The sequence below is a fragment of the Argiope bruennichi genome, chromosome 9 (genome assembly GCF_947563725.1).
Source record: "Argiope bruennichi chromosome 9, qqArgBrue1.1, whole genome shotgun sequence".
NCBI classification, from domain to species: Eukaryota; Metazoa; Arthropoda; class Arachnida; order Araneae; family Araneidae; genus Argiope; species Argiope bruennichi.
This window is the reverse complement of record NC_079159.1, coordinates 16533945-16548714: the sequence shown is the minus strand read 5'-3', so window position 1 is coordinate 16548714 and position 14770 is coordinate 16533945. Positions and strand designations below refer to the sequence as shown.

At 27.0% G+C, this 14770-nt stretch overlaps 1 protein-coding gene across 1 annotated transcript in view; it reads right to left on the bottom strand.

Moving 5' to 3' along the window:
• Positions 1-11580, bottom strand: part of LOC129983918 (protein numb-like) — a 126566-nt gene extending 114986 nt beyond the window's left edge. The window contains exon 1 of the mRNA XM_056093626.1: positions 11358-11580. The gene's annotated coding sequence lies outside the window, so the exon portion shown is untranslated. The remainder of the gene's footprint in view (positions 1-11357) is intronic.
• Between the last annotated feature and the right edge of the window lie 3190 nt (positions 11581-14770).

The following is a 14770-nucleotide window of genomic DNA, read 5'->3' as shown; positions in this document are numbered from 1 at the left end:
TTAGGTGAGTATCTATTTCGACAACCTCCTTGCATGCCTCCCCCTCCCTCAGCCACTTGGTTCTATGCAGCTACCTAACCGAAAATCCGCCGCTGTTATTTTTCAATTTATTAGATGGCCTGATGGTTACGTGAAAATCTGTTTCGCTAAACAACCTTCCTGCGCCCCTGCAACAGCCTTGTATAACCTATATAACTATATGTTATTCGTCCTATATAATTGAATAACTGGAAATCCGCCACATAATTTTCAATATCGTTAAGTGGCTTTCAATATTGCACGGTGAGTATCAGTTTCGTTATTTGGAAGTCGTTACAATTAACTAGAAACTTTACTTTCATCGTATAAACAGTATTGTTGAAAGTTTCACATCTATTAAATGATTGTGGAAGTAACCTCGCTTTTAATCTTCCTCAAATTACTTGAGCATGTTTTAGTTTTATATTTAGGCAGAGCTTCATTTGCGCTTTTATCTACAGCTGTTTTATACGATGATTCAAAGGAAAGAAATTATTTCGATGAAAATGCTTAACGAAGAACCAAAAGTTATTAGCCATGTTAAAAATGTAATGAGTAAGTAATTAACATGGCTAATAGTCTCTTAAAGGTATATTAGCGTACCAGTAGCAATCTAGAAATACATTGAGTTGAAAGAGGAAATCTCAAGAATTGGAAGGGGGAGGATTGCTTTTCTTAAGAACGACGTGATTAAAAAAAAAAAAGATTCGGAGTCACTTACAATCATTAACTTATAAAACAAAATTATTAGTTTGTCTTTATATATTCAATTTACTGCTTTTTCAGGTCTTTTATTAAAATAAACCTAAATTACTAATAAGTTTTTAATATTTGATTATTTTTTACATTAAAAAGCAAAGTAATATTAAAAATAGTAAATTTAATATATAGAACATAATTTTCACATACGGTTTTCGACCCCCTCCAAAATCTTTACCTATTAGATATCGGGAAGATCTTTGTCTTGATTTTTACCTCAACAGCAAATTATTAAAAAAGAAGAGAAAATAAACAACCTGTAAAAAATAATTCAATTTTCTGTTCAAAGAATCTTTAATTCTCAGACAAGAAAAGACTTTTAAAGAAAAAAACAAAATATGAAGAATAGCGAAGTAATTTCCTATCACAACGCCCTAAAATCAATCGGATTAAAGTTTTATCAAACAAAAAACATCGCACTTAAGTACACAGAAGGTTCCTCATAATTTAATCATAATGCGGATTTAGGTGACGAAATAAACAGCTCAGTAAGTTTAATACGTCTTTCTTAATTCTACAAACTAAAAATTATGCATGCAGTTTTTATTATTATTATTATTGTTATTATTAAGTCATATTAAAAAAAAGTGCAAGGAAAAGTATTCAAAATTTAATGGAATGATCTTTATCTTGACTGATGGGGCAAATACCGTGCAATGCACATAAAATCTTGGTCGAAAATTTGCTGCTCGTTGAAAGAGATACAACACATCTTAATAAAATGATGCTAAGTTAAATCCATCTTTTATACTCCCAAAAATTTCATAAGAAAATTTTATGACTTATAGTTTTCTTTACAAATTTTTTAATATGATTGAATGAAAATTGTTTGACTTCTTAGGTTTCCATCTTAATAAAGATTGTTTAATAAGCAAACTATTATTTGTAGCAATTAATAATGTGTATTTCATTTTTTTCTCGTATATTAGGAATATCAAATAGTTTCTTATAAAATATGAAAAATAATCAGAAATATTCATTATTGATAAAGGATTTTATTTATTTATTTCCTTGCTCTTGTCAAACTTGGAAAGAAGCTGAGATTCGATAAACGATGATAAAAGTGGGGTTTTTTTATACTTAATCTCGATTTTTATCTTTAACAAAAATTTGAAATCTAAGAATATTTCACAAACATACATTCTCTTATATAAATTATAACAATAAAATCGTCCTTCAGTGGATTTCCATTTAACAAAGTTTTCTATTGAACGAAATTTCAAACAAAACCTCGATTTCGAACGAAAATTATACGTTATTTACACTTCGTATTAAGAAAAATAATTTCTTTATAATGAAGTTCTAACGACTTCTCCGCACCCCCCTTCAGTTGCAACATTTTGCGATTTCTATTTATCGAAGCTGGCGTAAAAAATGGAAGCATCTGAAAGACAAGAATGATGTTGAAGAAGATAAGAGCTGTTCATTTTTCTGCACGTTCATGAAAACATAGTGATTATAATGTTTCATACTTTGGGTTGTTTAGCAAAATGTTAGGAAATGTAATGAAAACACTACAGTGAGTGATGAAGATGATAAAGAAGAGGTTATTAAAAATATTCTCAAAAAGAAATGCTAATAACCTTTGATACAAGGATTTAGAAGAAATAAAGATTATCATAAAAAAATATCACTGTGTTTCAATTTTAACAAAAACATGTAAAAATTTTTATGAAAAATATATTTTCCATATAAACCTAACAGTATAAATAAAGCAAGCATGCAGATTTCTTTTATAGCTAACATGTATTTATAAAATCTAATTATATATGGATGTAGAAGTGCAATATAAGAAATATTCTATTTCAATATTTTCTCATATAGCTGTTTTCATGAAGCAATAATGAAATTAATTCCAATATTTTTTCCTAGTTAATTATCAAGTAATTTAAAATTAAAGGTTAGCAACTAGTTCGTTATATAATACAAACAAAGGCATAATTTCCAATGGTGAACCAAATACTTTAAAAAGGGTAGTTAATTTCCGAATTTGAAAATATGCATCCAATTAAAGTATCTCTGTTTATAGCACTGTAAAGAAAAACGCAATACTCATAAGAATACTTTAAAATTTAATTTCCGAATTTGAAAAAATGTATCCAATTAAAGTATCTGTTTATAGCACTGTAAAGAAAAACGCAATACTCATAAGAAAGCTAGATTTCGTTGATTTACAATTCGTAACTGATATGCATCATGTCAATGACTTTTAATGATCGCAGTATCATTAAACGACGATAATTGAATCATTTTTAATCAAAGGCTTTTGCTCTCGTTCATTTTCAAAACTGTTCTGCATCTTCGCATCAAGAAGACTGAAATAAATAACATTATTAAATGCTATTAGGGCTGCTTTTTACCCTTCTTTACAGTGTTTTGTATAGGGCATTTTAATCAAACATGCCCTATATTTCACTTATTTCAAGTAAATCTCCAACTTGTATATGATCGTAAAAAACTTTAAGGGGGGGGTGGAGTAGCACACTTCGAATAAAAATTATAAAAAGAATTTGAAGCATAATATCAGATATAAAGATAATTCCTGATTTCGAGTTATAAAGAAAAATGGAAACGTTTTCAATAAATGTGAAAATTTATAAGTATTTCGGGATAACAGATTAAGAATTGTGACTCAAGATATAAAAACAAAACTCGAATCTTAATTTATTAATTATGCTAATAGCCTCCTTTGATAACCAGTGCTTTGCTCACCATCAATTGTATATTTAAAATAAACAATAAAACCAAAGAACTAGACTCTATTCCAATCATTAGCCTTATTTCGTCAATTTTTATATACTATGACAGCCCATATTCCTTATATATGCCCCCCAATGGTCGTTTGTCCCTCATCCCTTTATCACCAACTTCAGAATGAAATCTCAAAACACTACCTCATTGTATAATCTCTAGGGGGGGTGGGTGGGGAGGAGAAAACCGACAAAGTTCCTTAACTTCAAACACTATATCGATAATCACCAGTTTATGTTTCTCTTGAAAGCTCCTATCTAGATAGATCATCACTAGAGTCGCTTTCTTCCTTACCATCCGTTTTCAAAAGATATCGCAAAATAAAAATTGGACGTATCTCCCAAACTCAACAACTGCATCGATTTCGACAGTTTTTAGGCCAATTAATTTCATCATTTAACATGCATATCCAACTGATCAGAATGAAGAACTACATCACATATTTTCATACTAAATGAAATACTATATTAAATTAAACTAGCACGATACACATAGAGCATTCTGACTGATTAGCTATACAGGCGCAAAATGGCAAATAAAATTAGCAAAATCAGTCCAATTGTTGAAGGTGAGGACTGTGTCGATATTTTATTTTACGATATCTCACGAAAATAAATAAGAGAACGGGAGTGGAGAGGGGCACGATTATTGGTGGATCTCGAATTCTTGTGTTTCATATAAAACAAAAATTGGTGAAATCAATACAATGGCTATGGCTGGAGAACTTTGTTGCGAGCCCCCCCCCCCCATAAAGAATGTATAATGAAGTAGTGTGTATGATTTCTCCCAAAAATGGAAAGCGATGGGGAGAGAGTGTAGGTGATCATTGATAACGTATCTAGAGGTTAAGAACTTTCATATATATATAATAAAAAATGGCAAAATCGGACTAGTGGGTGGAACCGCGGAATAGTCAGTGGGTTTTCATTTATATTTTCAATATATATTTATTTATTATATAGGTAAATGAACTAAAATTACAGTGCGTGCAATTTTATATACAAAAAATGTTCCAAACTGAGATTTCGAGACTCTAAAATTCTACAGATTTCATATGCCCTTTTTCCTCCTTAATGTATCATATTTTTTTCATTAAACTGCTTAAAATTGAACAACAAACTATACATTACAAATTACATTACAACAACAAGTATCATTTCTATCTAAACAGAAGTCTCAAATTTAATATTGAAAAAAATACATAAATAGTTAACGGGTAAGATAGAAAAACAATTACTTAACACAAGGGAACAAATTAACAAAGTAGCAGATGAATTAAGACAAAAATTTGCATTGCAGTAATTTAAGCTTATTTTACATTTGAAATTTTCTTAACTGAAATTTTAAAAAAATGATGACGATGATTTATTATATCTGTATAAAAGATGATTTTATGCTACTCAAAAACTGAACTTCATAATTTGAATTCCCAGAATTCAGAAATTTAAACATATCATTACCCATTATTTATGGAAAGGCTGTTGAATTTTCTAAATTACAATCTTCCAAGTGATTCTTCGTAAACAATTTACGTAGGAACAATAAAGCAGTTTTAAAGATTCTAGTTCGGCAAAACAAACTATTGTCAAACCAATTTATTAGTAGAAGGTAAATTATGCTTAAACGATGATAACAATGGAAAAGCAAAGAAATACGGGGAAATAAAAAATAATAATAAAAAAGCATTCTGAAGTTACAAAATGCTTCAGCTCATAACAAATTCTTTAGTAACTCGGTTATAACAACCTCAAAACTAACTGAAATTTAATTAATATTATTTTTTTAAAAAAAGAAGACTCAAGACCATGTATTTGTTACTAGAAATTCAATATGTATCTTAACTTTAAAAGAGCAATTCTTGCATATACATAAATTTATTTAGTGTATCTTGGAAACGGCTCTAACGATTTGAATTAAAGTTTTAAATAAGATTTTGCTTTTTAAGTTTATCTATATAACTGTCTTTCCTAAAAAAACGCGCTTTTACACAAAAAAAAAAAATTATACTATTAGATTTAACTTCCGCTTCAAAGTGTAGGCAACACAGTATACTAGTTACGATAACAGGAATGACACATGTATTACGGGTCCTCGGTTCAAGGCTCGCTTTTTGCTTTTATTTTTTACTTATGTATTCATATTTAATATTTTTATTTTTTTAAGTTTATCTATATAAGTGTTTATCCTCAAAAAAACGTAATTTTACACACAAAAAAAATATTTTTAGAATTAGGATTTTCTCTCCATTTCTAAATAGCCATTTAAAGCCTTTTTCTTGTCTGCTCTCATATTTACAATTTCATATAGCGCCATCTCGGACCCAATTTCACAAGGGTAAAACTAAGTGTAAGTTCAAAAATATAAGCAACGATAGACAAATTGTAAAATGAATACTGTAATACAGCAGATTGTTTCGAATAACAAATTAAAATAAGTGCATTCATGATTTTTTTTATTTAAATGATTAGTTGATATGTAGATAACATTAAAAAATATTAATAAGTAATAAATATGTGATTCGTATCTAAATATTTCCTCTGAAAAAAAAAAACTCTCGGTCTTCCAGACACTATAATAATAAACTACCAGTATTTTCAACTTTTGGATAAGCCAAACCAGCAAAGAAGACAAAATAGGATGGAACGAGGATAGCAAAGACTAAGATTAGATTAAGCTTGTTTATAAAACAATCTTTATAAAAAAAATAATCTTTTCGTTAATAAAAAAAATAGTTTTTCACATGAAATACCCACACTTTCCACGTGAAGAAAGTAATTTTAGCTTATTATCTTACCAGACATGCAAAAGACAAGACTGTAGAACCCAAATCTCTTTTTTTTCTTCCCCCAATTTTTACGAACTTCAAAATCTTTTATTTTTAATTTTATGTAAATATTATTTTGGTAAAAAATATAAATAAAAAAACTTGTAGTAATTAATTACGAAGATGAACGAAAAAAAAGGACAACATCAGAGGAAAAAAGTGGTTTGATATTATAAATTAATGGATGAAATGCAATTGCTTAAAACAAAGGAGGAAGAAATGAGTGGAAGAATCGATTAACAGCTGTCCTTTCCTCCCAAGTGTCAAAAAAAAAAAAAAAACTCTAAAAAATGCGTTACCGATATTATTAAATCCGGTGCAACCTACATCAATCATGTCTACCGGTCATTAAGTATTAATGCTCCCCTTTATAAATATTCTATAGAGCAATTGGTAACAAATTAAGAATGAAAAAGGACTACCATCTTTGCTTTTTATTTTGGCCCCAAAGTATTTTCGATGATATTCTCATGCCCCGAATATAAAAGAATCGGATTTCGCTTCAAACGGAATTAGATTTTAAAATAAGTCTAGAATCAATAAAATTCCTATTTCTCTGACATATCCATTGTTGAATCAAAAATCCGCAGAAATAAGAAAAAGTCTGCAAGAGTTGGCATGTAAGCATCTTATTTTTTTCCCCTTTCCCTACAGGCAAAAAAAAAAAATATTTCCCGTGTATGCTTTTACCTCCTTTTTTTTTCATCTTTTTCAGTATTTTTCTTCAAATCTTGCAACATAATCTCATTTTAACACAACGATTCAAAAATGATTGCCGGAGTTCGCAAAACATTTAAAATCCAATACTCTTTTTCGACATTTCACTTTTTTTAATGCATTAGAATTTAAAATTATTTAATTAAGATGTTTAGCATCGTTAAAACATTTTTGATTTTTGTTTTTTTTTTTTCTAAATTTGAAACACGTTTCATTTTTTTTTAAATTTTGATGCAACAATATTAAAAACATTTTTAATATAAAAAAAATTAAAATAGTAAACTTTAAAGATATTTAATTAATTTTCCTTTTTCCTATAACAGAAGATTAGTCGGCAAAAGTAGAAAAATTAAGTACTGAATTTTAAGAGGCAGAATTGTTTGTTAATACTTAATGGCATAGAACTTCTAACAATAAATAATATATTGAACAATCTATAAAAATTATGTTTGAAAGAATTCACATAAAATTAACAAAAATTAAATACATACCAATTGATCAATAACAGCAAAAAATGTATATGAATATAAATATAAAAATCCCAATTGTGAAGTTGCTGTGATTCGAAAAAAAAAATTCTCACAAAAAAAAGGGGGGATATCAAAATAGAACTTAACCTGATAAAATAAAGGGTATAGTGAGAAAAAGAAATAATGCCATCTGCTGTAGGACACACAACCTTCAAACAGAAATCCCCCTTCCTTCAAAAAAAAACTCAAAGGGGTCAGTGATAAAGGGAACTAGCAAGGAGGCCTGAATTGGGGACAGGTCTTCCTCTTCAATATGGGAAAGGAAAACTCAAGACATGTGTACCCAATATTTTATGATGAATGTATCATAACACCTGTCAATGAATACTGGGAATAATAATATACTCAGAATTATTTCCTGAAGAATTAGCTCAAATACAAGCATATAATGCTATAGTTATGAACTATAGAGTTTATACATCTATACAATCTAAATATATTTTTGTCATTTAATTGGTTTAGAATAGAATATCAATTATTAAATTGATTGACTAAAATATTAATAAATTTAGAAAGTGTTTGGCATGTTCTGAATAAATGAAAATATGCTCATTAAATCTTAAAGGATTTAAGATATTATTTTAACTCATGAAAAATGCTATTTCTACAAAATCTTAAATGGTGATATTTATAAAAAAGTAATTGATAATACAGCTTGACCTATAAGCATTCATTAACAAAGGAATAATAGAAGTATATTAAATGTCAACATTTAATTTACATTTTCCAGTCACCCAAAAATATTGAAATACTTATAGTATTTAAAACTTTCAGTCATGCTACTATTCTTATTAAAACAGAAAATCAGTTACGCTGGAATCTTCTACATGTTGCAAATTAGTATTAACAAAAAAAAAATGAATTGTATTATAGGTTTTTTTTTTATGTTATCCATTCATAAAGGAAAAAAAACTTTTTGCAATTATAATGCTTTTTTTATTTTTTTACAAATGTTAAGATATCTGCCCTTATTACAACAGAGAAAAAAATATTCTAAAGATGAAATTCATTTACTAACTTTAGCACTGAATATAAATTATAAGCAATTATTCATCTTGACATATCATTGCAGAAAATTTAATATATTTTTTTAAAAGTAAATAGCATTTTATTTTAATTTAGTTCTAATTCCACTGTATCTTCTTAATTTTTGGAAATCGAATTACTAAAAGAAATTTGCTTGAATGACTTGCATGCTTTTTAATTACATAGATAAGATTATTAATATTTTCACACACAAACACACACACACACATATATATATATATATATATATATATATATATATATATATATATATATATATATATATATATATATATATATATATATATATATATATATATATATATATATATCAAAACTAATAGTAAATAAATTTTTTACATAGAATTAATTTATTACAACAAATTATTTACTTATTTATTTTTTTATTTTCAAATAATACACTAGATTCTATAATGCATATGGATATCTCATTTTTAAAATATATACCCATATCTTTTACCAAAGCAATTTCTTTAAAACTTAATAAAATGAAGGAATCTTAAAGGTTTTCGAAAAAAATTCATGTAAATACCCAGAACAAAAAAGGGCAGGGAGAGATTTCAATGAAAAGCATGACTTATTTCTTTTATTTTAAAAAGTATGATCCTAATTTTTAAAAGATCAATCCTATCTCACAGTATTCTCGTAATGATAGATTACAATAAATTTGGTATAAATTCATTGACAAATATTACTATTTTATATCTAAAAAAATCAGCATATCTTGAGATCCTAAAACATTAGGTCATTTGAACACAAGTCAAGGGTATCTGGTATGTTAAAATTACCATTCACAAACAAATCAGAAATATATTTCAATCACTTACAAATAGAATACACATATAGAATCAATAGATAGAATTACTATCACTTATTTAGTATTATTTGTATGTTAAAAATGTAAGCAAACAAATTTTACTTAACAAAAAATAAAATAACATAAAAATTCAAAATTATTCCATGGCAGAATTAAATTTCGCAAGTCACTATGAATCCTTTGACAATTTAAATGTAATAATAAGTATATAATTATAATAATTATTATTGTTATCTGATATTAATAACAACAAAGATAAAATAAATATTTGCATATATATTTATATAAATCACGATTAACATGTTACAATAAATAATGCTGATGTTTAATTTTCAGCAGATGTACATCTTCTACAGCAAAAGCAAAAAAAAAAACAAAAAAAACACATACGAGTACAAAACAAATATATTTAGAACAAAAAAAAATAGAGAACAAAATTCATTATCACATGCATATAAAGCCAAATATAAGTCATCAACATGACTTGTTCATTAATATTAAAAAAAAAAATGCTGAACTGACAAATTTCACAAGGAACTTCAAAGAAAAGGTTAAAAACTGATTTATGACTCTTAAAGTTCTTCTTAAGATGACTTATTTAAAAAGTCTCTATTTAATCTTTTCTTTATTTGAAATAAAATTAATTAAATACAAAAAGGTAGAAAATAAAACAATATTTTACAAATAATAAATTATTAACAAAATCTATTTTATTATGATTAGTATTATGGTCTTACAAATGTCGAAATATCACTTGAAAACTACTATAAAAATGTCAAAAGTAGTATGATAACATTATTTTTAAACAAAAGTAATATATTTTTATAAAAAATTATTTATTATATACATAGTTTAAGTGTTAAAGACTTCATACTATTTCTTAAAATGCCACTCTTTCTTACTTTCAGTTTAATTAATTGTACTAAATGTAGATATATACTTAATATATAGAATATTTAAACTAACTATTGCAAAAAAGGATATTCTCTGCAAATGCAAATTTCAGTGTATCACAGATTTTCACTGCAAATGCAGGAAATATTCTCTAACGAATAAGTAAAATAAAATTCGATTTTGAAATTGACTGATAAAAATAATGTTTTCCCTATTTCTATAAAGATTATAGGATTTTCAAATAATAACCTTTTAAATTAATTATAATTATCATTTTGTTTCTTGAATATATATGTAAATCATAAAATGAAATTAAGGAATTATAGTTTAATTTTAAATACATAACAATGAATTTTATGAAAATTACCTGTATTTATATTATCTCTTAAATTTGCTGGCATTTAACGATAAATTAATGCATTCGTTGAACTTAAAGTGAGAAACTGACAAAAAAGTTGTCAAAACAATGTGACAAAAATTTAATAAATAATTTACATTATTCTAAGAATTACAGAAGTGAAAGAAAATGCAATATCATATCACGACGACTATAGAGAAAGATGCATGCATGTGAGAATTTATAATTTATGAAATATTTTAAAGAAATCGAAAAATGTTATTTCAGCAAAACTCCGCAACGGAAACAATCACAAAATTATTAATAATAATGCAAATAATCAAAAAACAAAGTTCTGAAATATTTTATAGTGAAAGAAGAAGATATATAGGAAAACAGGAAAAGGAACATAATTATAGAAAATGATAAACATCCGAGTGCAAACATATGATAATTGTGCAAATGCATTTATCATTTTTAAAACCAAAAACTTAAACACGGAGCAAAATGTCAATGTAAATATCTGATAAAGCCGCAAAATCTTGCAATCATAACGCATGATGCATATCTTACGATATTTATCACTAGGAACTTATATAAAGTGAAACTAATGTTTACTTTATAATGTCAGTAAAATATCAGTAAATAATCTTTATTTATTACCTGTATAATTAAAGACTACTTGTCTTCTATTGCTGTAAGAAAATCAAAAGAAAATTACGGCTGGCACTGCCAATCTTCGTTGGAGTATATGTCTTTGCAATATATCATAAACATTTAAATGTATAAACATGAATGGTAATTGTACAGAGGTAATACATTCCAGAGCAAAAACTTTCCCGATTGACATTGATCCTCAAAACAGACGAACGTCGTTAACCCCGAGCAACTCACTTCACTTTATTTTGAATTGCTGTTTTCTAAATCGAAAAAGACCCCGCCCACAAATTTTACTTTCATTTTCATTGACGCCTTGTTTGCTCAGAGGATAGGTACAACTAAGAAATATTCATTTCCGAAAGACAAGTTGAAGCATTTGAAACGAATTACCTTTCCGAGATTTAAATAATTATTACGTAAGTACTGCTTAAGACTATCAAGGTTATTATTTAAGGTTTATAGGACTCGATTCGTTTGTGCATGTACCATTGTACTGAAAATTAAAAAATTTCAATGCATGTTCTCAGAAATTTTATTTTTAAGTCCTCGAATCATTATTTGAGCATTTCAATTCATCGGAAATCATGAGCATTTCAAATACTCCCGGTTGAATTCTCTGACTTATTTCATTCAGGATTAGATACTTTCATTCTTATCTTTTTTTTTTTTTTATCCAAAAATAGTATTTTCTAATTCTTTATTTATTTATTATTAATCACTTCAAAGAAAATATGATATCCAGAACTAGGAAAAGATGTGAATAGAATGTTCATTTTGACAACAATCATTTTGAATGGAGTTTGGAATGACAATTTTTGTAAAATAAATTATATAAATTAAAATTATAACTATTGCTTGAAATAAGATTTGCTTGATAACCATTGCTTGAAATAAGATTTTAGAATGGTTAGTCATACAAATAAAGAATAACAGTCTTTGTTGTTAAAATCCCTAAACACAGGCTTTCATACTCCTAAATGTCAGGAGTAACATCTAAGAAGAATCTTGGAAATAGAAATCAAACCAGTACATGATTCTCTCATTTAAAAATTAAAAAACAAAAAGCATAAGCGAGATTTGTATGACCTAAAATTGTTCAAGATGAAAAGTTTGAGTTATTTATTACTTTGTTTTCTCAGAGACAAATGGGAGGATGCCATTGCTACAAAAAATATAAATTGCTTGTTCAAATATCATGTTCGTGTAATTGTAGAGAAATAATGAATATATAATTAAAGAAAATTAGAAAAAGACATACAATTTTACTATAATCCTTCGAGCAATATAACTCACACAGTTTTGTAGCATAAAAAATAATCTATTAAGGTGTACGTACACACTAGAAGATTTTTTTAAAAATTTTAACTTTAAAAATCCAGTTTTTTTACAGTAGGTCCTTAATATATATTTAAAGTCATTTCTGTGAAAAAAACGATATTACAGTAATAATTAATTAATATTTAATGAGCTAATTAGCATATTTTTTGAAACATGATATCTTAAATTCTAATTTCCACAGACACACAATTCTAGTTGGAAATTATGCCTAATATTAGTCTTCATGTTATCTGCCTCAATCAATTTATAAAAATACATAGTTTTTTTTAATAATTTTTTCATCAACGGTGAATAGAAAAAAGCGAGATTTTTTCTGTAATTTTAACTTTTAAATAGCTATTAAAAATTTATTTCTATAAATATAATTTTCATCGAGGCAAAATACATCCCCTGTTTTATACAGATTATTTTGATATATAAATAATTTTATTTGGTTAATTTCTTATTGAGTTAGGATTGTTTAAAGGAAGCAACATAGTGGGGAAATATCATTCTTCATAAAATGAGTTTTAAAAAAAACCGAAACTAGAGTTTTTAGTGTAAGTACCTGAAGAAAAATAATTATAACTCGAGAAATATTTCGAATATTGACAACATCTTAGCATCGTTTGAAGGTTAACGGATCAGAGAACTTTTTAAAGCAATAAAAAAATATTCGATATTTTGAACGGTTTTCGAAGTTTCAAGTGTATATGTAGACCTTAAAGAATTTCCAGGGAAAAAAAAGATATTTAGATGTTGATAAATAAAAAATTATTTCAGAGAAATACAAAATATATCCTGAATGGGTTAGATTAGCAAATAGCTTTGCAAATTTGAGAATATAAGGAACAGATTTTAATAATTTTAATCTGTCCACCCCTCGTTCCATCTTTTCCATCTACGCCTCTTTCACAAAATTCTGTTTGATAAATATATGCGATTATTTATAAAATTTCATCAAATTTAGAATATATTCGATTCGCATCTCTAATATATTTTGAGGGAAACTGAGAATTAATTTACGATTCTCTGTAACCGAAATTGAGACTCTATCAGACCAGCGTTATCCACTCACACAAACACACACACGCATAAAAAAATAGCAAAAGTGACAGAAATATTATAAAACTGATGAAATGTGCCTTCATGTCAGCGGAAAAATCAAAAATTTTCATTAAGTCCAGAACTTTCAGAAAACCAATAAGATAAAAGAAAAATTTTTAATTTTATTTCGATGATATCACCTTATTTTACCATTTAGAAAACATTTCTAAAATATGATAAAATGTTTTTTTAATGTTTTTATAAAACCTCAGCGGAATATCCAAATATTTTTCCTTTGTTTTTTTTTCTTTAATATTTCTTACATTAATCAATTTTACCAAAAGGTAGTTTGCAATTTACCACTGATTGATTGAGTTTATTTACTGTCACTGATATATTTACTTGATTAAACTTTTTTCAAACTTAATTAACTTTCTTTCTCTTTTTTTAGTTGTGTAATCGAATGGTATTTCATTGGTAAACAATATTCTAATATCATTTTATAATGTTCGCATATCTTTGAATATTGTCATTAAGATTTCCATCACAAGAAGAACATTTTTTTAAAAAAATTGAGATCGCATTCATCGATTAGTTTTACTCACAGAGAAAACTCAACAATTTAGGAAATACATGAATTTTTATTCATGGTTACTGAAACATTTCAAAGACCACAATATTAATAGAAAATAAATTCTAGTTCTTCTCCTAATAACAGTCATTTCATTCAAGTTAAAAGGCTCCGGCGTCCTGGCATAGGGGTAGAGCGTCTTTCCCGTGGGCGTCTCTCATTCTTTTAGGCGTCTCGCATTCGAGTCCTGGTTCGGGCATGGTTGTTCTTCTTGTGTGTTCTATCTGTGAGGTGTATGAATGTAAAAAAAGGGGTTGTGCAACCGAATTTTAAGCGTGAAGTAGCTAAATCGTACTCTTGGCCTTAGTTGGCGCTACTGAAAAAACAAGTGACGCTCACTCGGCTTACATCGCTGGCAGATAACTGTTGGTAGGCCTGTAAAGCACCATAAGTCACAACACAACAAGTAAAAGGGCACTTT